This window comes from Oncorhynchus gorbuscha, linkage group LG05 (genome assembly GCF_021184085.1).
Source record: "Oncorhynchus gorbuscha isolate QuinsamMale2020 ecotype Even-year linkage group LG05, OgorEven_v1.0, whole genome shotgun sequence".
Taxonomy (NCBI): Eukaryota; Metazoa; Chordata; class Actinopteri; order Salmoniformes; family Salmonidae; genus Oncorhynchus; species Oncorhynchus gorbuscha.
Genome location: NC_060177.1, coordinates 86,453,207 through 86,479,615, shown reverse-complemented (window position 1 = coordinate 86,479,615; position 26,409 = coordinate 86,453,207). Strand labels below are relative to the sequence as shown.

The 26,409-nt window shown below is 44.7% G+C and overlaps 1 protein-coding gene across 2 annotated transcripts in view; it reads left to right on the top strand.

Moving 5' to 3' along the window:
- The window catches only part of LOC124036613 (amyloid-beta A4 precursor protein-binding family A member 1-like), a 155,952-nt gene that overhangs the window by 56,662 nt on the left and 72,881 nt on the right, over positions 1-26,409 (top strand). For both annotated transcript variants that reach the window (XM_046351418.1, XM_046351417.1), the window contains exon 2: positions 15,141-15,317. The gene's annotated coding sequence lies outside the window, so the exon portion shown is untranslated. The remainder of the gene's footprint in view (positions 1-15,140; positions 15,318-26,409) is intronic.

The following is a 26,409-nucleotide window of genomic DNA, read 5'->3' as shown; positions in this document are numbered from 1 at the left end:
TGCTAAATGACTTAAATGTAAATGTAAATGGAAGAGGGTGATGGGGCAGGGAAGAGGGTGATGGGGCAGGAAAGAGGGTGATGGGGCAGGAAAGAGGGTAATGGGGCAGGGAGAGGTGGGGGCAGGAAAGAGGGTGATGGGGCAGGGAAGAGGGTGCTGGGGCAGGAAAGAGGGTGATGGGGCAGGAAAGAGGGTGATGGGGCTGGGAAGAGGGTGATGGGGCAGGGAAGAGGGTGATGGGGCAGGAAAGAGGGTGATGGGGCAGAAAAGAGGGTGATGGGGCAGGAAAGAGGGTGATGGGGCAGGGAGAGGTGGGGGCAGGAAAGAGGGTGATGGGGCAGGGAAGAGGGTGATGGGGCAGGGAAGAGGGTGATGGGGCAGGAAAGAGGGTGATGGGGCAGGAAAGAGGGTGATGGGGCAGGAAAGAGGGTGATGGGGCAGGGAGAGGTGGGGGCAGGAAAGAGGGTGATGGGGCAGGGAAGATGGGAGACAGAAAGGAGAAATGTAAGGTCAAAGAAGACATACAGAGAGAGAGAGAGAGAGGAGGATGAAGGTGAAGAGAGATGTAGTGCTGGATGAGTAGCTCCGGTGGCTTGAGAAGTGACAGTAACAGTGCAGCCAGGTTGACAGAGTGGAAGGCAGTTGGACTGTAATACTCTAAACATGCATCTCAACTGCTCACCAATGACCTCCACAGAGCCGTCAAACAGGAGAAACTCCAATACAGGGACAAGGTGGAATCCTATTAGACCGGCTCCAACACTAGGCACATGTGGCAGGGGCTAGAGTCCATTACAGATTACAAAGGAAGACCCAATCGTGATCTGCCCAACCATGCTCCTCTACCAGACGAACTCAATGCATTTCATGTACGCTTCGACAAAAACACAGAGCCGTGCATGATGGGCCCTCCATCCCAGAGGACTGGGTGATCTCTCCCTCTCTCTCTCCAAGGCCGACATAAGCAAGGCTTTTAATCTGGTCAACATTCGCAAGGCCACGGGGACAGGACGGTTTTCCAGGGTGCATTCTCAGAGCATCCGCAGACCAGCTAGCTGAATCTTCACAGTTAGTTTCAACATCTCCATGTGCCAGTCTGTAATCCCTACTTCTCAAGATGACCACCATTGTTCCTCCTCCCAAGAACTCTAAAGTTACCTGCCGTTATGACTACCACCCTGTAATCAGGAAGTGATGACTAGCACTCACCTCTGTAATCAGGAAGTGATGACTACCACCCTGTAGCACTCACCTCTGTAATCAGGAAGTGAGGACTACCACCCTGTAGCACTCACCTCTGTAATCAGGAAGTGATGACTACCACCCTGTAGCACTCACCTCTGTAATCAGGAAGTGATGACTACCACCCTGTAGCACTCACCTCTGTAATCAGGAAGTGAGGACTACCACCCTGTAGCACTCACCTCTGTAATCAGGAAGTGATGACTACCACCCTGTAGCACTCACCTCTGTAATCAGGAAGTGATGACTACCACCCTGTAGCACTCACATCTGTAATCAGGAAGTGATGCCTACCACCCTGTAATCAGGAAGTGATGACTACCACCCTATAGCACTCACCTCTGTAATCAGGAAGTGCTTTAAAAAGTTTGCCATGGCACATATCACACCTTCCTAATATTGTGTTGCACTCTCCCCCTTTTCCCTCAGAACAGCCTCGGTTCATCAGGTTATGGACTCTACAAGGTGTTGAAAGCGTTCCACAGGGATACTGGTCCATGTTGACTCCAATGCTTCCTACAGTTGTATCAAGTTGGCTGGATGTCCTTTGGATGGTGGACCATTCTTCACACGGGAAACTGTTGAGTGTGAAAAACCCAGCAGCGTTGCAGTTCTTGACACAAACAGGTGCTCCTGGCACCTACTACCCTGTAGCACTCACCTCTGTAATCAGGAAGTGATGACTACCACCCTGTAGCACTCACCTCTGTAATCAGGAAGTGATAACTACCACCCTGTAGCACTCACCTCTGTAATCAGGAAGTGATGACTACCACCCTGTAGCACTCACCTCTGTAATCAGGAAGTGATGACTACCACCCTGTAGCACTCACATCTGTAATCAGGAAGTGATGACTACCACCCTGTAGCACTCACCTCTGTAATCAGGAAGTGATGACTATCACCCTGTAGCACTCACATCTGTAATCAGGAAGTGATGACTACCACCCTGTAGCACTCACCTCTGTAATCAGGAAGTGATGACTACCACCCTGTAGCACTCACCTCTGTAATCAGGAAGTGATGACTACCACCCTGTAGCACTCACCTCTGTAATCAGGAAGTGAGGACTACCACCCTGTAATCAGGAAGTGATGACTACCACCCTGTAGCACTCACCTCTGTAATCAGGAAGTGAGGACTACCACCCTGTAGCACTCACCTCTGTAATCAGGAAGTGATGACTACCATCCTGTAGCACTCACCTCTGTAATCAGGAAGTGATGATTACCACCCTGTAGCACTCACCTCTGTAATCAGGAAGTGATGACTACCACCCTGTAGCACTCACATCTGTAATCAGGAAGTGATGCCTACCACCCTGTAATCAGGAAGTGATGACTACCACCCTATAGCACTCACCTCTGTAATCAGGAAGTGCTTTAAAAAGTTTGCCATGGCACATATCACACCTTCCTAATATTGTGTTGCACTCTCCCCCTTTTCCCTCAGAACAGCCTCGGTTCATCAGGTTATGGACTCTACAAGGTGTTGAAAGCGTTCCACAGGGATACTGGTCCATGTTGACTCCAATGCTTCCTACAGTTGTATCAAGTTGGCTGGATGTCCTTTGGATGGTGGACCATTCTTCACACGGGAAACTGTTGAGTGTGAAAAACCCAGCAGCGTTGCAGTTCTTGACACAAACAGGTGCTCCTGGCACCTACTACCACACCCTGTTCAAAGGCACTTAAATCCTTTGTCTTGCTCATTCACCCTCTGAATGACATACATATACAATCCATGTCTCAATTGTCTCAAGGCTTAAAAATCCTTCTTTAACCCGTCTTCTCCCCTTCATGTACAATGATTGAAGTGGATTTAATAAGTGACATCACTAAGAGATCATAGCTTTCCCCTGGATTCACCTGGTCAGTCTGTCATGGAAAGAGCAGGTGTTCGTAATGTTTTGTCCCCTCAGTGTATAGTGTTATTACTATCACTGCGTTGTGGGGAAAGTCACTGTCACTGTACCATTTTGCACCTGAAACTTGAAACGCGACCCATCTATCTTTCTCATAGCGGCTAGCAGACAAATACAGCACAGGAATGTCACATGTTGCGTCGGAAATGGCACCCTATTCCCTACATAGTACACTACTTTAGCCTCATTAGGCTCTGGACAGTTGAAGTGCACTATATAGGGAATAGGGTGCACTTTGGGATGCATCCACAGACAATGAGGTGTGATGGAGAATAGCAATAGGGGTGTGGCTTTAGGAGAGGCTCTCTTATTTATTTATTTTATTTAACCTTTATTTAACCAGGAAAGTCGGTTGAGAACAAATTCTTATTTACAATGACGGTCTATCCCGGCCAAACCCGGACGACGCTGGGCCAATTGTGCGCCGCCCTATGGGGCTCCCAATCATGGCCAGATGTGATACAGCCTGGTTTGGAACCAGGGCTGTAGTGACGCCTCTTGCACTGAGATGCAGTGCCTTAGACCGCTGTGCCACTCGGGAACTCTACTTGGCAGATAGAGGCAGAAGGATGGAGCTGTGGCTCAGGGACACACGGAGTCTACGAGAGAGCTCTTTGCTCTCACACACACACACACACACACACACACACACACACACACACACACACACACACACACACACACACACACACACACACACACACACACACACACACACACACACACACACACACACACACACACACACACACACACACACACACACAGATTGCCTGGGTGTTCTCTTCTCTCCCTGACTTCAAGGCTGTTTTTTGTGCTTCTCGTTCACATCAGAACACAGAATAAAATGGAGGCGGGTGGTGCTGAAATAGCAGAGTGTAATTGACACGGACATTAATCATTACTGTGGAGATAAAGGAGACTCAGGCTCAATGTCTGTTTTCAACAGTCACATTGTACTGCGCTGTAGTGTAAACCACCAGAAAGAAACATGGAAACCAAATATAAATAATATCACTCCAGCTAAGATTCATTCAACTTCACAGTTCTTTAGCTGTTGTGATTAAATTCATTGTTATATTTTTGTTATTAGGAATGTCAGAGGTAGTGAGGTTAGAACATGAAAGATCTTCCAATGACGGACGGACGGACGGGGGCGGGCGGGCGGGCGGGCGGGCGGGCAGGCAGGCAGGCAGGCAGGCAGGCGTGTCCTTGGTAGCTGTCTAAGAAACACTGTTGTTGTTCCCTTCAAGCATCTCTTCAGTGTTGATCTCCAACCCCAGTCTGAGACAACCCAGCGTTTGTTCCTGTCAGACAGTGCAGGGCAAACCTCTTCTGTCACCCCGCAGATGGTGTGTGTGTGTGTGTATATATGAATGAGTGAGACGCTGCGTGTCTTCCGGGCCTGTCACCCTGCTGTAACACACACTGAGCTAAGCTGAGCTGACTTCAGAGATCCTGGACAGCCGTGTGTGTGTGAGTGACAGTTTGTTCATCGCCGCTTGTATGACTGTATTAGATTAATGGCAGAATATCTTTGTCCCCAAGGCCACTCTCTTTAGGTCATCTTCTCCTTCACACACTGTTTACGCTGTGTGATTACACGTCTGTATTTATAGTACTTATAAGATGCCGAGGGGGCTTTTCTATACAGTATTCATGCCCTGCTGTGAGCAGCTACAGTAGTTATGGTAACTTTAGTAGCTATAGTCGTTATGGTAACTATAGTAGCTATGGTAGTTATAGTAGTTATGGTAACTTTAGTAGTTATAGTTGCTATGGTAACTATAGAAGTTATAGTAGCTATAGTAGTTACAGTAACTATAGTAGCTATAATAGTTATAGTAGTTATAGTAGCTATAGTAGTTATACTAGCTATAGTAGCTATTGTAGTTATGGTAACTTTAGTAGCTTTGGTAGCTATAGTAGCTTTAGAAGTAGTTGTAGTATTTGTAACTATAGCAGTTATAGTAGCTATAGCAGTTATAGTAGCTATAGCAGTTATATTAACTATAGCAGTTATATTAGCTATAGCAGTTATATTAGCTATAGCAGTTATATTAGCTATAGCAGTTATATTAACTATAGCAGTTATATTAACTATAGCAGTTATATTAGCTATAGCAGTTATATTAGCTATAGCAGTTATAGCAGATATAGTAGCTATAGAATTTATGGTAACTTAGTAGCTTTATTAGCTATGGTAGCTATAGAAGCTATAGTAGTTATTTTAGCTATAGTAGCTATAGTAGTTATAGTAGTTAAGGTAACTTTAGTAACTATGGTAGCTATAGTAGCTTTATTAGCTATAGTTAGCTATAGTAGTTATAGTAGTTATGGTAACTTTAGTAGCTATGGTAGCTATAGTAGTTATGGTAACTTTAGTAGTTATAGTAGTTAGGGTAACTTTAGTAGTTATAGTAACTGTAGGAGTTTTATTAGCAATAGTAGCTGTAGTAGTTATGGTAACTATAGTAGTTATAGTAACTATGGTAACTATAGTAGCTATAGTAACTATAGTAGTTATAGTAGCTATAGTAGTTATGGTAGCTATAGAAACTATAGAAACTACAGTAGTTATAGTAGCTATATAAACTATAGTAGTTATAGTAACTATAGTAGTTAGTAGTTATAGTATCTATAGTAGTTATGGTAACTATGGTAGCTATAGTAGCTATAGTAGCTATAGTAGTTATAGTATCTATAGTAGTTATGGTAACTATGGTAGCTATAGTAGTTATGGTAACTTTAGTAGTTATAGTAGTTCTAGTAACTATAGTAGTTCTAGTAACTATAGTAGTTTTAGTAGCTGTAGTAGTTATGGTAACTATAGTAGTTATAGTAACTATGGTAACTATAGTAGTTATAATATTTATGGTAGCTATAGTAACTATAGTAGTTATAGTAACTATAGTAGTTATAGTAACTATAGTAGTTAGTAGTTATAGTAGCTATAGTAGCTATAGCAGTTATAGTAGCTAAAGCAGTTATAGTAGCTATAGTAGTTATATTAGCTCTAGCAGTTATATTAGCTCTAGCAGTTGTATTAGCTATGGTAGCTATAATAGTTATAGTAACTATAGTAGTTATAGTAACTATTGTAACTATAGGAACGATAGTAGCTATAGTAACAAGAACGTGCCGTCCTTGGCCAGCTCTCCCGCTATCTCTCTCTGAATGACCTTCTTGATCCAAATCAGTCAGGTTTCAAGACTAGTCATTCAACTGAGACTGCTCTCCTCTGTGTCACGGAGGCGCTCCGCACTGCTAAAGCTAACTCTCTCTCCTCTGCTCTCATCCTTCTAGATCTATCGGCTGCCTTCGATACTGTGAACCATCAGATCCTCCTCTCCACCCTCTCCGAGTTGGGCATCTCCGGCGCGGCCCACGCTTGGATTGCGTCCTACCTGACAGGTCGCTCCTACCAGGTGGCGTGGCGAGAATCTGTCTCCTCATCACGCGCTCTCACCACTGGGGTCCCCCAGGGCTCTGTTCTAGGCCCTCTCCTATTCTCGCTATACACCAAGTCACTTGGCTCTGTCATAACCTCACATGGTCTCTCCTATCATTGCTATGCAGACGACACACAACTAATCTTCTCCTTTCCCCCTTCTGATGACCAGGTGGCGAATCGCATCTCTGCATGTCTGGCAGACATATCAGTGTGGATGACGGATCACCACCTCAAGCTGAACCTCGGCAAGACGGAGCTGCTCTTCCTCCCGGGGAAGGACTGCCCGTTCCATGATCTCGCCATCACGGTTGACAACTCCATTGTGTCCTCCTTCCAGAGCGCTAAGAACCTTGGTGTGATCCTGGACAACACCCTGTCGTTCTCAACCAACATCAAGGCGGTGGCCCGTTCCTGTAGGTTCATGCTCTACAACATCCGCAGAGTACGACCCTGCCTCACACAGGAAGCGGCGCAGGTCCTAATCCAGGCACTTGTCATCTCCCGTCTGGACTACTGCAACTCGCTGTTGGCTGGGCTCCCTGCCTGTGCCATTAAACCCCTTCAACTCATCCAGAACGCCGCAGCCCGTCTGGTGTTCAACCTTCCCAAGTTCTCTCACGTCACCCCGCTCCTCCGTTCTCTCCACTGGTACCTCCAGGCTCTGATCAGGCCCTACACCCAAACAAGGGCACTGCGTTCATCCACCTCTGGCCTGCTCGCCTCCCTACCACTGAGGAAGTACAGCTCCCGCTCAGCCCAGTCAAAACTGTTCGCTGCTCTGGCCCCCCAATGGTGGAACAAACTCCCTCACGACGCCAGGACAGCGGAGTCAATCACCACCTTCCGGAGACACCTGAAACCCCACCTCTTTAAGGAATACCTAGGATAGGATAAGTATTCCCTCTCACCCCCCTTTAAGATTTAGATGCACTATTGTAAAGTGACTGTTCCACTGGATGTCATAAGGTGAATGCACCAATTTGTAAGTCGCTCTGGATAAGAGCGTCTGCTAAATGACTTAAATGTAATGTAAATGTAGTAGTGATAGTAGCTATAGTAATGGTAGAAGCAATAGTAACTATAGAAGCATTAGTAGCTATAGTAACGATAGTAGCTATAGTAGTGATAGTAGCTAGAGTAGGTATAGTAGTCATATTATATATACCACTGGGATGGGTCTATACTCTATGTGATGAACAAACATCGCTGTCATTCTATATTCCTCTCATCCTCTGTCACGGTCTCTTAAACTGATCCTGGGGAACCAAAGGGTGCACATTTTACATTAGCAATACACCGCTGATTCAAATGAGCAACTCAGCATCAAGCTTTGTGTGTATTGCAAAGGCAGAATGTGCATCCCATTGGGTGTATAATAATATATAATATAATAGGATAAGAAACACAGGTCTACCTAGTCTCTATTTAAATGGCTTTTTGTGAGCAGTAAGTGTTGTTTTGTTTTTTTACAATGACTGGAGTATCTGTACGGTGTCTGTCTTCAGAGACATGGCCCTCTGCTTTGGTTGCTTTTTCATTGGTCGAGAAGACAGTAGGTGCTTTATTCCCATTGGTGGACAGAGGTGTCTGTCTTCAGAGACATGGCCCTCTGCTTTGGTTGCTTTTTCATTGGTCGAGAAGACAGTAGGTGCTTTATTCCCATTGGTGGACAGACTGTGTTCGACTTCACGGGTGCATCTCAAAGTCCACACCTCATCTCCTTTCCTTGAGATCCCTGAAATGAGGAGGAAGCCTTTGTAGACTATTGAGATGGAAGTAGAGGAGACAAGGAGAGGAGGCCATTTTAGACTATTAAGATCCGTCCCATGTAAAGGTCACTTCCTTCACCTGCCGTCGCAGAGGGAGTCATTACTGAGGCGTCTCCATGACAACCCAGCGGCATGCCATGACAACGCCATGACAACCCAGCAGCAGCTCGCCCTGCATGGGGAGATTTAGCCAGGCCGGATCAGTGATAACAATAACACACTCTCTCTCTTTCAACCCGACTGACTCTTTTAGACAAATAGGAAATTAAGGAAACATTGGCACTGAAGTGTTACTGTCAGTATACAGTAAACAAAATATATAGGTATTTTAGGTCCTTTATGTCCAACATGTCATGAATGCAACTATCTTCAAGCAGATATGAATCCAATAGAAATCTCAAACCCACCATAAAATGTTTTTCTGCTTGGTCATACAGTATCTTCGGTCTATATGTGTCTTAAAGACACGTTAAAAAGTCAACCTTATCTTATGTGACACTGTTTCGACCAGAGAGGCAGAATGGTTTTGCCCACTGCCTGACTCAGGGCTCCAGTCTGAGCAGCACTGTAGATGAATGTGGTTAAATGACTTACCGTACAGCCCAGTGACCCAGCTCTACCTCAGTCCTTCAGACTCAGACCTCCGATCAGTCCTGTCGTGATACGACACTAATCTGATGCTGTTTACCGAGTTACTATCTCCCGACTGAAACTCTAAAGAGACAGTTGAAGTCAGAAGTTTACATACACTTAGGTTGGAGTCATTAAAACTCGTTTTTTCAACCACTCCACAAAGTTCTTGTTAACAAACTATAGTTTTGGCAAGTCGGTTAGGACACCTACTTTGTGCTTGACACAAGTAATTTTCTCAACAATTGTTTACAGACAGATTATTTAACTTATAATTCACTGTATCAAAATTCCAGTGGGTCAGAAGTTTACATACATTAAGTTGACTGTGCCTTTAAACAACTTGGAAAATTCCAGAAAATGGTGTCTTAGCTTTAGATACTTCTGATAGACTAATTGACATTTTGAGTCAATTGGAGGGGTACCTGTGGATGTATTTCAAGGCCTACCTTCAAATTCAGTGCCTCTTTGCTTGACATCATGGGAAAATCAAAAGAAATCAGCCAAGACATCAGAAAATAAATTGTAGACCTCCACAAGTCTGGTTCATCCTTGGGAGCAATTTCCAAACGCCCGAAGGTACCACGTTCACCTGTACAAATAACTGTACGCAAGTATAAACACCATGGGACCGCTCAGGAAGGTGACGCATTCTGTCTCCTAGAGATGAACGTACTTTGGTGCGGAAAGTGCAAATCAATCCCAGAACAACAGCAAAGGACCTTGTGAAGATGCTGGAGGAGACAGGTACAATAGTATCTATATCCACAGTAAAACGAGTCCTATATCGACATAACCTGAAAGCCAATCAGCAAGGAAGAAGACACTGCTCCAAAACTGCCATAAAACAGCCAGATCGTACTTTTTGGAGAAATATCCTCTGGTCTGATGAAACAAAAATGGAACTGTTTGGTCATGCTTTGCTGCAGGAGGGACTGCTTTGCTGCAGGATGGACTGGTGCACTTCACAAAATAGATGGCTTCATGAGGTAGGGAAATTATATGGAAATATCGAAGCAAAATCTCAAGACATCAGTCAGGAAGTTAAAGCTTGGTTGCAAATGGGTCTTCCAAATGGACAATGACCCCAAGCATACTTCCAAAATTGTGGCAAAATGGCTTCAGGACAACAAAGTCCAGGTATTGGAGTGGCCACCACAAATCCCTGACCTCAATCCTATAGGAAATTTGTAGGGAGAACTGAAAAAGCATGTGCGAGCAAGGAGACCTACAAACCTGACTCAGTACACCAGCTCTGTCAGGGGAAATGGGCCAAAATTCACCCAACTTATTGGGGAAGCTTGTGGAAGGCTACCCGAAACGTTTGATCCAAGTTAAACAATTTAAAGGCAATGCTACAAATACTAACTGAGTGTATGTAAACTTCTGACCCACTGGGAATGTGATCTAAGAAATAAAAGCTGAAATAAATAATTCTATACTATTATTCTGACATTTCACATTCTTAAAATGGTGGTGGTCCTAACTGACCTAAGACAGGGAATTGTTACTAGGATTTAATGTCAGGAATTGTGAAAAACTGAGTTTAAATGTATTTGGCTAAGGTGTATGTAAACTTCTGACTTTTGACTGAGATTGACAGTTCTGTTGTGTTTCTTCCATTTGTGAATAATCGCACCAACTGTTGTCACCTTCTAACCAAGCTGCTTGGCAATGATCTTGTAGCCCATTCCAGCCTTGTGTAGGTCTACAATCTTGTCCCTGACATCCTTGGAGAGCTCTTTGGTCTTGGCCATGGTGGAGAGTTTGGAATCTGATTGATTGATTGCTTCTGTGTACAGGTGTCTTTTATACAGGTAACAAACTGAGATTAGGAGCACTCCCTTTAAGAGTGTTCTCCTAATCTCAGCTCGTTACCTGTATAAAAGACACCTGGGAGCCAGAAATCTATCTGATTGAGAGGGGGTCACATACTTATTTCCCTAATTAAAATGCAAATCAATTTATAACATTTTTGACGTGTTTTTCTAGAATTTTTTGTTGTTATTCTGTCTCTCACTGTTCAAGTAAACCTTCCATTAAAATTATAGACTGATCATTTCTTCGTCAGTGGGCAAACGTACAAAATCAGCAGGGGATCAAATACTTTTTTCCCTCACTGTACATACTACCTCAATCCGCCTGACTAACCAGTGTCTGTATGTAGCCTCACTACTTCTATAGCCTCGCTACTGAATATAGCCTGTCTTTTTACTGTTGTTTTATTTCTTTACCTACCTATTGTTCACCTAATACCTTTTTTGCGCTATTGGTTAGAGCCTGTAAGTAAGCATTTCACTGTAAGGTCTACACCTGTTGTATTCAGAGCATGTGACAAACTTTGATATGATTTGATACACAGCCTGGTGGAACATGGACTGGTAGGGACAGAAAGAGACAGAGAGGAGAGGGCAGGTTGGCATTTATTGTCATGAATGTTGACTTGGAGGCAGCACTTCATTGGTCATCACAACGTCATCAAATCATCACAAAGGTTTACTTTGTCACAAAGTAAACCTAACCCTAACCTTAAATGAAGACCAAAAAACTCAGTTTTGTTTTCATACATTTTTATGATGTAGCCAATTTTGACCCATCTCGCTGAAATCGCTCAGTTCTACCTCCAGGACAAGATTCATGACAATAACCGTTAACATGCGATAAGTGGAGTGCTCTGCTACTCTTTGCTGTGAAGTGGAGTGCTCTGCTACTCTTTGCTGTGAAGTGGAGTGCTCTGCTACTCTTTGCTGTGAAGTGGAGTGCTCTGCTACTCTTTGCTGTGAAGTGGAGTGCTCTGCTACTCTTTGCTGTGAAGTGGAGTGCTCTGCTACTCTTTGCTGTGAAGTGGAGTGCTCTGCTACTCTTTGCTGTGAAGTGGAGTGCTCTGCTACTCTTTGCTGTGAAGTGGAGTGCTCTGCTACTCTGCTTGGCCCCAGTGATGTACTGGGCTGTACACACTACCCTCTGTAGCGCCCTGCGGTCCGATGTCGAGCAGTTGCCATACCAGGCGGTGATGTAACCAGACAGGATGCTCTCGATGGTGCGGCTGTAGAATTATTTTAGGATCTGAGGACCCATGCCAAATCTTTTCAGTCTCCTGAGGGGGAATAGGCATTGTTGTGCCATCTTCATGACTGTCTTGGTGTGTTTGGACCATGGTAGTTTGTTGGTGATGTGACCAACAAACTCTAAGCTCTCTCCTTTTCCTGTAGTCCACAATCATATCCTCTGTCTTGATCACATTGAGGAAGAGGTTGTTGTCTTGGCTCCACACTTCCAGGTCTGTGACCTCTTCCTTATAGGCTGTCTCATCGTTGTCGGTGATCAGGCCTACCACCGGTGTGTCATCTGCAAACTTAATTGTTGTGTTGGAGTCATGTTTGGCCATGCAGTCATAGGTGAACAGGAAGTACAGGAAAGGACTAAGCACACACCCCCGAGCAAGGCGGATGTGTTGTTGTCTACCCTTACCACCTGGGGGCGGCTTGTCAAGAAGTCCAAGATCCAGTTGCAGAGGGAGGTTTTTAGTCCTATAGTCTTTAACTTAATAATGAGCTTCGTGGGCACTATGCTGTTGAATGCTGAGCTGTTGTCAACGAACAGCATTCCCACGTAGGTGTTCCTGGGATGATAGTGTTGATGTGAACCATGACCAGCCTTTCAAAGTACTTCATGGCTACAGACATGAGTGCTACAGGTCAGTAGTCATTTAGACACGTTAACTTGGCGTTCTTGGGCACAGGGACTATGGTGGTCAGCTTGAAACATGTGGGTATTACAGACTTGGTCATGGACAGAATGAAAATGTCAGTGAATACACTTGCCAGTTGGTCAGCGCATGCTTTTAGTACACATCCTGGTAATCCGTTTGGCCCTGCGGCCTTGTGAATGTTGACCTTTTTAAAGGTCTTACTCACATAGGCTACAGAGACCATGATCACAAAGTAATCCAGAATAGCTGGTGCTCTCATGCATGCTTCAGTGTTACTTGCCTCGAAGCACACATACAAGTAATTTAGCTCGTCTGGTATGCTCGTGTCACTGGGCAGCTCGCAGCTGGGCTTTTGTTTGTAGTCCGTAATATTTTTCAAGCCCTGCCACGTCCGACGAGCATCAGAGCCGGTGTAGTAGGATTCAATCTTAGTCCTGTACTGACGCTTTGCTTTTTGTCAAACGGCAGTCAAGCATCATGTCACCAGAATAAGACCCTCGATATTTATTGGAAAAGAGCATCAAGCACGTCATCTTGCACTTTCACAACCCTGTGAAATTCATCACAACTTATCTGTAGCCTAATAAACAGCATGGTTTCCAGAGTTGTAGTGGGAGGACCACACACCATAGCATCGCGTGACTCAAATATATCAATATTTTAACATAAAGGCATTTCCAATGCCATTTCTTGCACAATACATTTTATCGCCAAGAAAACATACCACCATGTCAAACTTACAATTGTTCTGTCGGCATTTATAAAATTGTACCAAAACTTCCTGTTTACATCACAGATGTTGTGATTTTTGTTTTATACGGTATGACTTTACTCGCATAAAAAACGTGGATGGCAATGTGGTTAGTGATTCACAATATTCTGCTTTCGGTCTCAACTCATCTAAAGAATGCTCTGCTCTCGGTCTCAACTCATCTAAAGAATGCTCTGCTCTCGGTCTCAACTCATCTAAAGAATGCTCTGCTCTCGGTCTCAACTCATCTAAAGAATGCTCTGCTCTCGGTCTCAACTCATCTATAGAATGCTCTGCTCTCGGTCTCAACTCATCTAAAGAATGCTCTGCTCTCGGTCTCTCAACTCATCTAAAGAATGCTCTGCTCTCACTCTCAACTCATCTAAAGAATGCTCTGCTCTCGGTCTCAACTCATCTAAAGAATGCTCTGCTCTCGGTCTCAACTCATCTAACGAATGCTCTGCTCTCGGTCTCAACTCATCTAAAGAATGCTCTGCTCTCTGTCTCAACTCATCTAAAGAATGCTCTGCTTTCGGTCTCAACTCATCTAAAGAATGCTCTGCTCTCGGTCTCAACTCATCTAAGGAATGCTCTACTCTCGGTCTCAACTCATCTAAAGAATGCTCTTCTCTCGGTCTCAACTCATCTAAAGAATGCTCTGCCCTCGGTCTCAACTCATCTAAAGAATGCTCTTCTCTCGGTCTCAACTCATCTAAAGAATGCTCTACTCTTGGTCTCAACTCATCTAAAAAATGCTCTTCTCTCCTCTCGGTCTCAACTCATCTAAAGAATGCTCTGCTCTCGGTCTCAACTCATCTAAAGAATGCTCTTCTCTCCTCTCGGTCTCAACTCATCTAAAGAATGCTCTGCTCTTGGTCTCAACTCATCTAAAGAATGCTCTTCTCTCCTCTCGGTCTCAACTCATCTAAAGAATGCTCTGCTCTCGGGCTCAACTCATCTAAAGAATGCTCAACTCATCTAATTGATGGGAACTTTATCAAAGCCCAGACTAGTCTCTTTCTGTTGTTATCCGCTCCGTGGAAATCTAGGTTACGGCTCTCTATTGAGTCACAGACATCACATATTGCCTTGACAAATTAGATGAGAGTGTGTGTGTGCTTGTGTGTGTGTGTGTGTGTGTGTGTGTGTGTGTGTGTGTGTGTGTGTGTGTGTGTGTGTGTGTGTGTGTGTGTGTGTGTGTGTGTGTGTGTGTGTGTGTGTGTGTGTGTGTGTGTGTGTGTGTGTGTGTGTGTGTGTGTGTGTGTGTGCGTGTGAATTCTAGTTCAGAGTCACACTGTTTCATCTCTCAAAAAGCCACAGAAGTCACATCATCAAGCCTGAGATTTAACAACAACAGAAGAGGCTGATTCTCGCCGGCCTCTCTGCCTCTCACTGCTGTTCCATGGCTCTACTAGGATTACTGCAGATTGGACATCTAAGAGACAAACTTGAGCTGTTCTCTGTGTGTGTCTCTGCCGATGGGATATACAGTATAGCTTGTTTCAATTGTTTGTATTGTCGTGCTTTCGTGTGTGTGTGTGTGTGTGTGTGTGTACACCCATTTTCATCTGTTTATCTGTTTTTCCACCCACTCTTCTCTTTCAATAGATCCTCTTTCCTCTCTCCTCTAATCTGTTGTCCTCTTGTCTGTGTTGTAGGCTGGAGCTGCTGTGATCTGAGGCACTGTCCCTACATGCCTGTACCAGTCTAAGGACTCCAGTAGTTGCTTTCAACCCTACCATCTCCACTTTACCACAGAACCATAGGGTCCAACCCTGGCCTCTGCTCCAAGGAGCCACCTAACCGCCCTCCACACCCGTTGATGGTTCTAGAAGGTGAGTCTCTGTCTTCCACCTCATTCATGTTGGTATACTCTGAAGATTCCTTCCTACCTTCCTTACTTCCTTCCCTACTTCCTTATTTCTCTAATTCCCTCCTTCCTTCCTCTTATTCTTCTTAATATGATTGATGAATACTGCACAATTTAAACACTTTCCCCCACAAATCCCCCCCGTCCCCAAAACATGTGTAAATAGTGGACTATAAATTGTGCCTTCCTGTATTATAACTATACTAAAATGTTTAATCTGTTCCACTGAGCCTTTTACTTTATATTCGTATTATAATAGTTGATTATTATTTACTGTTGTATTGTCGAGAAGTGTCTTTTGACACTATATAAACGAGTCATCCCACAGTGTTTGTGATTATATCCTGATGAAGACAGCTTGGCTGTCGAAACGTTGGTATTACATTTTTGCATCTGAGCTCCTAGATTGTGCGGCTCTCTTTTATTTTCAAGTTTCTACTCCGCTAGCCAGCACCTCGTCTTAATAGGTGTGAGTTTCTTTTTCTTCTAGATCGTATTGTCGAGAACGAACATGCAAGTAAGCATTTCGTTGGATGACGTGTACTGTATTTATCCTGCACATACGACGAACAAAACTTAAACCTTTTTCTCTGCTACCTACTGAGAGTTTACTGGAAAGAAATAGAGGTTTTATATTTAAAAAATAAAAACAACAACATGAAAGTCTTCATCAAAGGACTAATAATAATAAATAATAGTAATAATACTTAAAAATAATAATAAGCACAAATATTTTATTGACCTCTTTATAGTCCTGAAAATATATTGCACGTTCAATTTGTTCTTCCAATCAAACAGCTTGGTTGGACTTTCTGCCAGATAGAAACAATGATAATGTAGACTTTTCCCTTTACCCAGGGACTTCCACCAGCCAATGATTGGAGAGAGAGAAATGTTTAGCTGGAGATACTGTAAATGTGTGTGTGTGGCATGTGTTCTGTGATGCCTCATTAACTTGACTGTGGAGGGTCCTCTCTCTCGCTATATCTCACTCACTCACGTGTGTTGACTGTCACATCTACAGGTTATAGGTACTAGAGACAAACTAGCCTCCGAGTTAATAAACTGTTAAATGACTGGTCAAGGGATCACACACACACACACACACACACACACACACACACACACACACACACACACACACACACACACACACACACACACACACACACACACACACACACACACACACACACACACACACACACACACACACACACACACACACACACACACACACACACACACACACACACACACACACACACACACTGCTGTAGGTCCTATAGCGTTAGCTCTGGCTCTAACTCAGTGGGCAGATGGTACTTGGCCATAGTGTTTTAGTATGTTATAGAGTAATGTGTTTTTATAGTATTTGTCTATCTGTTGTCCTGCTGTTGGTGCCATCTGCAGCCTCTACTGCCTCATACTGAACATCCTATAGTATCTGCCCATCTGTTACGAATCCCTTTTGGCCCGACAGTCTAGGGGGGATGGTAATGAGACCCGTAACATAACTCATGCAAATTATTATTGTGACAAAGTAAAAGTGTGCACGAAATAACCACGACAACAGAAATCTACCGTCAAACTCTAGGTTTATTTATAAACACACGGTAATGGGGGGAGCAGGAAAAGGGGCTGAGCTGGACCCAAGGAAAGAAACAATAACTATTCAAAAACACCCCTAGGCTAGACTAGCCTACTTTAACAACAGCTAACTAACCAAAAATACAGTGGGTGGTCCGCCCAGTTCTAACTAGTGTATTTAACAAAGTTCACCTTGTCTTGGTTTCCCCCTTTTCCCACGCAACAAACAAACACCATAACCAAAAACAATACTCACAGGTGATGACAAAGTGTATGCCCAAAAGAGAGGTTAAGACACAAAGGCGAGACTTGTTTACAGAGAGATTGAGCTTTGAGCTAGAGATTGAGCTGAGCTTTAGAACGTCTTGGTTTCCCCCTTTTCCCACCAGCAACAAACAAACACCATAACCAAAAACAATACTCACAGGTGATGACAAAGTGCTATGGAGGTGCTTTAAACAAAAGAGAGGTTAAGACACAAAGCGAGAGTGAAACACAGAGACCTACAGACATGGCATTTACAGAGAGATTGAGCTAGAGATTGAGCTAGAGATTGAGCTGAGCTTTAGAACAAACAAATGATGGGGGTTTTAAACCATGGGGAAGGAACTGTGATAGGATAGGAAGTAGGAGGAGGTGTGTCTTTTGATTGTTGACTGATTGGGGAGTGATGGTTTTCACCTGTGAGGGGAGAAGGAGAGAAAAGAAACACACACAGGATACACACACACAGGATAACTGTATCCGTAACACCATCTACAGTTGAAGTCGGAGGTTTACATAGACTTTTGTTGGAGTCATTAAAACTCATTTTTCAACCACTCAACGAGGGAATGTGCACAGTGGAAACCTGGTCTGGACTCTCCACCGTCGTCACACCGATGGAAACTCCTATGCATCTGCCTGAACACTCCTCTGACCACCCTCGGAGAGCCCCCTGTCTCCATGAAACGCCAGGATTCTGATTAGCCAGCCAGGGAACCCCCAGCACCACTGGAAACGAGGGTGAATCAATAAGGAAGAGACTGATCCGCTCCTTATGATCCCCCTGTGTCACCATGTCCAGTGGAACCGTGGCCTCCCCGACCAGCCCTGACCCTAATGGTCGGCTATCTAACACCAGGGGAATCCCTAGCCTTAACGTGAGCCCACGATCCATAAAGTTCCCAGCTGCACCTGAATCGACTAGCGCCTGTAGAGAGGGAGAAAACTCCGAAAAATACATTGGTAAGAACATATGACCCACAGGAGCTCTGGATGAGTCTGGTGCTGACTCACCTGGAGTGAAAGAGGAGTGCTCGCCTGCCATCCCGACTCCCAGACGAGCTCCTCCAGCACCGATCAGCAGTGTGTCTTCTCCGACCACACCTGGTGCAGGAGGAGCTTCCTCCTCCAGTCCCCCCGATGCGGCCCCCCCTAACTCCATTGGGATTGGAGCGGGAGGGCCTGGAGGTGGAACCAACAAGGCCCGTTCTGGACGCCCGCGGGCAGCCAGCAGGTTGTCCAGTCGGATGGATATGTCAATAAGCTTGTCAAGGGAGAGGGTGGTGTCCCGACAAGCTAGCTCCCTGCGGACGTCCTCCTGGGGGCGATAGTGGTCCATCACCCCCGTCCCGGCGGCCAAGGTCCGGAACTCCAACGCAAAATCCTGCGCGCTCCTTGTCTCCTGTCGCAGGTGAAACAGCCGTTCAACTGCCCTCCGGTGTGTGGTCGAACACGTCCCGGAACCGGCGGGTGAACTCTGGGTGGTGATCCCTCGCCGAGTCTGGGCCATTCCACACTGCGTTGGCCCACTCCAGGGCTCGACACGTCAGACAGGAGACGAGGACGCTCACGCTCTCCTCCCCTGAGGGAGTCGGGCGAATGGGAGCCAGGTACAGCTCAAGCTGTAGTAAGAACCCCTGGCATCCAGCCTTCCGTTCCATCGTACTCCCTGGGGAGCGCCAGACGCAGGGCACCGGATCCGGACGCCGGAGGAGGGGTAGGTGGTGCTGGCTGAAGAGGAGCTGGGGGTGAGGTAGGGAGGCCACTCCTCTCCCAGCGGTCCATCCTCTCCATCATCTGGTCCATTGCCGACCCGATCCAGTGGAGAATGGCCGTATGGTGAAGGACTCGATCCTCCATCGATGGGAGAGGAAGTGCAGCTGCTCCTGCTGACTCCATTCCAAAACGGTGCAGGATTCTGTCAGAGTCTTCTAGGAGTAGTGGGTTTGGAGTCAGGCACAGAGAGCAGAGGGTTCGGGAAAAAAGTATTTTATTCCGGTTTTATGCGCCAAACTACTTGGCGCATAAAACTTACCGCACAAACCTAGGCGGGCCTAACAGGCTTAAATAGACATAAATCAAGAAACAAAATAAGGGACAGGTGCCAATAAGCCCAAACGAACAGAAAAGGAAAAAGGGATCGGCAACGACGACCGCCGCCCGAACAGGCAGAGGAGACACCTTCAGTGGGACTCGTGACATCAACACATTTCTTGTTAACAAACTGTAGTTGTGGCAAGTCGGTTAGGACATCTACTTTGTGCATGACACAAGTCATTTTTCCAACAATTGTTTGCAGACAGATTATTTCACTTATAATTCACTGTCTCACAATTCCAGTGGGTCAGAAGTTTACATACACTAAGTTGACTGTGCCTTTAAACATCTTTTAAAATTCCAGAAATAGATGTTATGGCTTTAAAAGCTTCTGATAAGCGAATTGACATCATTCGAGTCAATTGGAGGTGTACCTGTGGATGTATTTCAATGCCTACCTTCCAACTCATTGCCTCTGCTTGACATCATGGGAAAATCAGAAGAAATCGGCCAAGACCTCAGAAAATAAATTGTAGACCTCCACAAGTCTGGTTCATCCTTGGGAGCAATTTCCAAACACCTGAAGGTACCACGTTCATCTGTACAAACAATAGTACACAAGTATAAACACCATGGGACCATGCAGCCGTCATACCGCTCAGGAAGGAGACGCGTTATGTCTCCTAGAGATGAACGTACTTTGGTGCGAATCAATCCCAGAGCAACACCAGAGGACCTTGTGAAGATGCTGGAGGAAACAGAATGTGACTGGCAGAACGGGTGTTGTATGCTGCAATAGATATCTCAGATAGGGTGGAGTGAGGCTTAAGAGGGTTTTATAAATAAGTATCAACCAGTGGGTCTTGCGACGGGTATAGAATGCAGTGATGTGTCCTATAAGGAGCATTGGTGGAAAATCTGATGGCCCAATGGTAAAGAACATCTAGCCGCTCTAGAGCACCCTTACCTACTGATCTATAAATTATGTCTCCGTAATCTAGCATGGGTAGGATGGTCATCTGAATCAGGGTTAGTTTGGCAGCTGGGGTGAAAGAGGAGCGATTATGATAGAGTCTAGATTTAACCTTAGGCTGCAGCTTTGATATGTGCTGAGAGAAGGACAGCGTACCATCTAGCCATACTCCCAAATACTTGTATGAGGTGACTACCTCAAGCTCTAAACCCTCAGATGTAGTAATCACACCGGTGGGGAGAGGGGCATTCTTCTTACAAAACCACATGACCTTTGTTTTGGAAGTGTTCAGAAAAAGGTTAAGTGTAGAGAAAGCCTGCTGGACACTAAGAAAGCTTTGTTGTAGAGTGCTTAACACAAAATCCAGGGAGGGGCCAGCTGAGTATAAGACTGTATCACCGGCATATAAATGGATGAGAGAGCTTCCTACTGCCTGAGTTATGTTGTTGATGTAAATTGAGCAGAGCGTGGGGCCTACGATCGAGCCTTGGGGTACTCCCTTGGTGACAGGCAGTGGCCAATACCGCAGATGTTTTTCTGACTTCATACACTTCACTCTTTGAGAGAGGTAGTTAGTAAACCAGGCCCAAAACCAATACTCCTTAGCCAGCCCACAAGAATGGTATGGTCTACCGTATCAAAAGCTTTAGCCAAGTCAATAAAAATAGTAACACAACATTGCTTAGAATCAAAGGCAATGGTGACATAAAGGTCGTAAATTAAGGTTGCAGTGACACATCCATAACCTGAGCAGAAATCAGATTGCATACCCGAGAGAATACTATAAACATCAAGAAAGCCAGTCAGTTGATTATTCACAAGTTTTTCCAACACAGGGCAAAATAGAAATTGGCCTATAACAGTTGGGATCAGCTTGATCTCCCCCTTTATTTAAAGGACAAACCGTAGTAGAAAAAGAGAGGAAACCCAGTGAAACCGAAAGGAAACCGAGTGGGAAGAGAGAGGAAACCGAGTGGGAAGAGAGAGGAAACCGAGTGGGAAGAGAGAGGAAACCGAGTGGGAAGAGAGAGGAAACCAAATGGGAAGAGAGAGGAAACCGAAAGGAAACTGGGTAGAAAGGGAGAGGAAACCGAGTGGGAAGAGAGAGGAAACCGAATGGGAAGAGAGAGGAAACCGAATGGGAAGAGAGAGGAAACCGAATGGGAAGAGAGAGGAAACCGAGTAGAAAGAGAGAGGAAACCGAATGGGAAGAGAGAGGAAACCGAGGAAGGAAACCGAGTAGAAAGAGAGAGGAAGGGGGATGGTAGGGGACGCCATGTGCGACTGATGTGTTTTCCGTTTGCTCCCGTGGTATTCTTAAAGTTTATGTGAATTCTGCAACAGAACCGTATTTATTTTCAAATATTAATTTGGTGATCCCTTTCCGTAAAAAACAAGACTACTTTGCTTCCGAATGTCGGAGGATTCAGGAGAGAGGAGAAGGTGGCAAAGAGCTTCCTAGCATGTCGACCAAACATAAGGCCAAAAGCATGACTTTGAGAAAAGCCGGCCTACAAGACCCGCTCTCATCACCGCCCTCTCCTGAGTCTGAGGGCCCGGGGACGCACACTTTAACCGGGGGCGCGGCTTGGCCTGGCGGCTCTGAAATGAACATTCTCGAGGCCATCAAAATACTACGCTCTGAGATAGTTGAAATGAAAATACAGGTGGTTGCTACAATTGAGGCCAGAATACAGGAGGTTTCTGATACTTTAAAAGCAGATTTAACCATCCTGCGGAACGAGACTGTGCCAGCAATCACAATACTCAAAACAACAACTGCGTCACGCACTACAACGATTGCGGCACTGGAGGCCTCCGCTACTAATGTCTCCGATTTAACTACATCCCTGGAGGCTGAAGTTAAACGCCTAGCTGCGGATTTGAAAAAGGTGAAGGAGTGCTGCGTGAGTCTAAAGGAATTCTCTCGCTGCAATAATCTGAGACTTGTATCGGTCCCAGAGTCCTCCGAAATGCATCGCGTCACGGATTTCGTTTTGGGGCTGCTGAAGGATGTTCTTGCCTTAGATGAAAAGCCCATGATTGATCGAGCCCACCGGTCGCTGCGCCCAAAGCCCCGGGATGGGGAGAGGCCCCGTGACATAGTTCTTCGAGTGCACTTTTTTCATGAGAAGATGTAGATCCTCTGACGAGCCCGCAATACCACTCTGAGCTTTCAAGGACAGAGCTTTTCCATCTACCAGGACTACTCCCCCACTGTTTCCAGGCAGCGAGCAGCTTTCGGACAGGCCAAACGAGTACTTCGGGACCATCCAAGTGTGAAGTATGGACTGCGATTCCCGGCCCGTTTATGGATATCTCATGAGGGTAAAGACTACACCTTTGAATCTCCGGATGAGGCTATGGCTCACATCCAACGTCACATAAAGAAGTCTTGAATATGCTCACAGTTCAGCAACTGTTGCTTGCGTACTGTGCATAGTAAGTAACCCACTTGTGGTACAATTATGCTTAGACATAACAGGCTAGTCTTGTATAGTTGGTGAAACTATTCAGGCTTATTTGAGGTGATCTAATTTTTGATCGTCTAGTGTGCGTGCCTTATCTCGCTCACCTATTTAGTTTGTTTACACATTGTCTCGGTGACTCAAAATATTTTTGGTTATTTGTTTACTGCATCCGTTTGCATTGACCCAGTTAACAGTAAATGTCTCCCGAGGCTACACGGTTTTTGGGACCTCACTTTAATTTTAAAAGTTTTGAGCATCATTTATGCCCAGCAAACGTTCAACGTTGTCTCAGCTTCAACTAGACTACTATTATAATTACTATTATTTTTGATTGTCTTACTACGATTTCCTTACTTCAAATTAGATTTTTGGCTGAGAGCCTTTATACATTTGATACATTTGATTTATTTTCCCTCTCAATGCCTGTTATAAGACTGGGAATACAATTATATACATCTACAGGTGGTGCTTTTATCATTCCGTTTGCACAAGGGATTCGCCTTTTAATTTCTTTTTTTAAATACATACAAATCTTTCTTTTTGCTGCTTGATCCACTGACAAAACGCGACTTTGAAGAGCGGGACTGTGGGTTTAGGTTTAAGACCGCACTCTCACAGACATACTGTGCGAAGAGAACATGTTCTATTTAGGCTTGTACCTCGTTTGGGGAGGTATTGTCTGGGATGGGGGGAGGGGGTGGGGGGGCAGGTTGAATTGCTCAGTTCTAATGTTGTCATTCTGTCTTTTTAGTTTTTTTATCTGTTTTTTTCTGTACTTTTTCCAAACATTTACCACCGTACATTATTACTCTGAGACAAGTTATTCTGGGGGTTCTGGGCGCTCATTGCTTTTCCATTCTATGCTCTAATGACAGGATTGAATAACGGGAATGCCCAGAGGGGCCGAAATAATACGATCAAGTACATTTCTTGGAATAACAAAGGGGTTAACAACCCGGTGAAGCGTAAGAGTGTGTTGACACACTTAAAGGGTTTGAATGCAAATATTGCATTTCTACAAGAGACTCACTTGAGGACTGGTGAGCATTTTAGGATGCGTAAGGACTGGGTTGGTCAAGTGTTCCACTCAAACTTTCTTAGTAAATCAAGAGGTGCTGCTATTCTGGTTGATAAAGCTACTCCCTTTGTAGCTTCTGAGGTTATTGCTGATCCTAAGGGACGATACGTCATAGTAACCGGTGAACTGTTTTCTACCCCTCTTGTTTTGGCTAGTGTTTATGCTCCCAATTGGGATGACACAAGTTTCATTTCTTCCTTTCTGTCTACTATTCCCAATTTAGATTCTCATTTGTTGATTTTAGGGGGGGATTTCAACTGTAAAATGTCCCCAGTTCTTGACAAGTCCTCACAAACAAATACAGGCCCATCTAAATGTGCCCTACTTATTCAATCCTTTCTTCAGAAATATGCTATGTTTGAGGCCTGGCGTTTCCTACATCCTACAGATAGACAATATTCCTTTTATTCTCATGTTCATCAAACATACTCCCGGATTGATTACTTCTTTTTGGACAAAAAACTTCTGCCTGACCTTCGGAGGTGAACTTACGAGAGTATTGTTATCTCTGACCATTCACCATTAGTGCTTGAACTAGAGTTTCCCCAGCGACCTCCTATGTGTTATCAATGGCGTCTCAACCCCATTTAACTCTCAGATAAGGAGTTTGTCAATTTCATCTCTTCTGAAATCACCTTATTCCTAGAAACTAATTCAACACCCGGTATGTCCTGCTCTACCATATGGGAGTCTCTCAAAGCATACCTACGTGGCCAAATGATTTCTTATACAGCCAACCAAAACAGAATTCGCTCCCAGCGACTTCGGGACCTGAGCGAGTCCATAGCCACATTGGATGAGAAGTATGCTACAGATCCTTCCTCTGATCTGCATAAAGAGCGCCAACTACTCCAATCTGAATTTGATGAGCTTTCTACCAGGCAAGCTGAACAGTTACTCTTGCGAGCTCGATACAAAGTCTATGAACAAGGCGACAAGGCCAGTAAACTCCTTGCGCATCAGATCCGTAAATCTGAGGCCTCACGTTTAATCCCACAAATAAGGACCCCGTCTGGTGCCACCACAGTTATACATAAAGAGATCAATGATCAATTTAAACAATTTTACTCTGCGCTATACACCTCTGAATCCCCTCAAGACACCTTGCTGATTGACTCCTTTAATGGCTTGGATATGCCTTCAATTGATACAGACTCCCATGACTATCTAGAAGAAGAATTTACGCTTGAGGAGATTGCAACAGCAGTGTCCGCAATGAAAAGTGGTAAATCACCGGGTCCAGACGGTTTTCCAACCGAATTTTACAGGACGTTTTCTGGTCTGCTTTGGCCATTCTTGTCTCGACTATTTGCAGAGTGCCTCAATACTTCAAAGCTACCTCCTAGTCTTTATCAGGCTTCAATTTCATTACTACTAAAGAAAAACAAAGACCCCCTGGAATGTGAATCCTATCGCCCAATCTTGCTTTTAAACTGTGATTACAAAATCCTAGCTAAGCTTTTAGCCATCCGTATGGAAGGCTTGCTGCACCAAGTAATACACTCTGACCAGACTGGCTTTGTGAGAAATAGGCATTTATTTTTCAATATTAGGCGCCTTATGAATATACTGTACTCCCCAGCGTCGGAGGACCCGGAGGTGGTGGTCTCACTTGATGCCGAAAAAGCGTTTGACCGCGTTGAGTGGGATTACCTAACAGCTGCCCTTTATAGATTTGGCTTGGCCCCAAATTCATTGCGTGGATAAAGATTCTTTATTTCTCCCCCATGGCTTCGGTACGGACTAATAACTTGTCCTCTGACTACTTTCCCTTGCACCGCGGATCCAGACAGGGTTGTCCACTCTCCCCCTTGTTGTTTGCTTTGGCAATCGAGCCTCTCGCCATTGCACTACGCTCTAATGATGCAATTCAAGGCATAATCAGGGCGGGCTGGGAGCAGAAAGTCTCGCTATATGCTGACGACCTCCTTTTGTTTATCTCCAACCCCGATACCTCATTGCCACGTGCCCTATCTGTTCTTAAAAAGTTTGGATTAATCTCAGGGTACAAGCTGAATCTAGGCAAGAGTGAGCTTTTTCCGGTAAACAAGGCTGCTTTAAAGTGCTCTTTTACAAGTTCTCAGTTTAGGATTGTCCGGGATCAATTCACTTTCTTGGGAGTAAAAGTGACAAGGAAATATTCAAATTTGTTTCAGGAAAACTTTGTTGCTCTAGCAGACAGATTGAAACAGTCTTTTACTTTTTGGAATTCGCTTACCCCTTTCTCTTATCGGAAGGATTAATGTCATTAAAATGAATGTGTTGCCCAAATTTTTATATTTATTTCAATGTTTACCCATTTTTATTCCAAAATCTTTTTTTATTTCACTGGATCAAACATTCATGCATTTTATTTGGGATGGCAAGGTACCACGGATTGGTAAAAAACATTTACAGAAGCCTAGGTCATTGGGGGGTTTAGCTCTACCAAATTTAATGACATACTACTGGACTGCAAATTTCAGAGCCGTTCTGTACTGGCTGCAGACTGATCCTACTGGCCGTAGACCACTCTGGGTCCAGATGGAGTCTGAATCGTGTAAACCTGCAGCACTTTCCTCTGTGCTGTGCTCGTCTCTCCCAGTGTCCCTAGGTAAAAGCTGTGTCAACCCAATTGTAAAGCAGTCTCTTAAAATTTGGAATC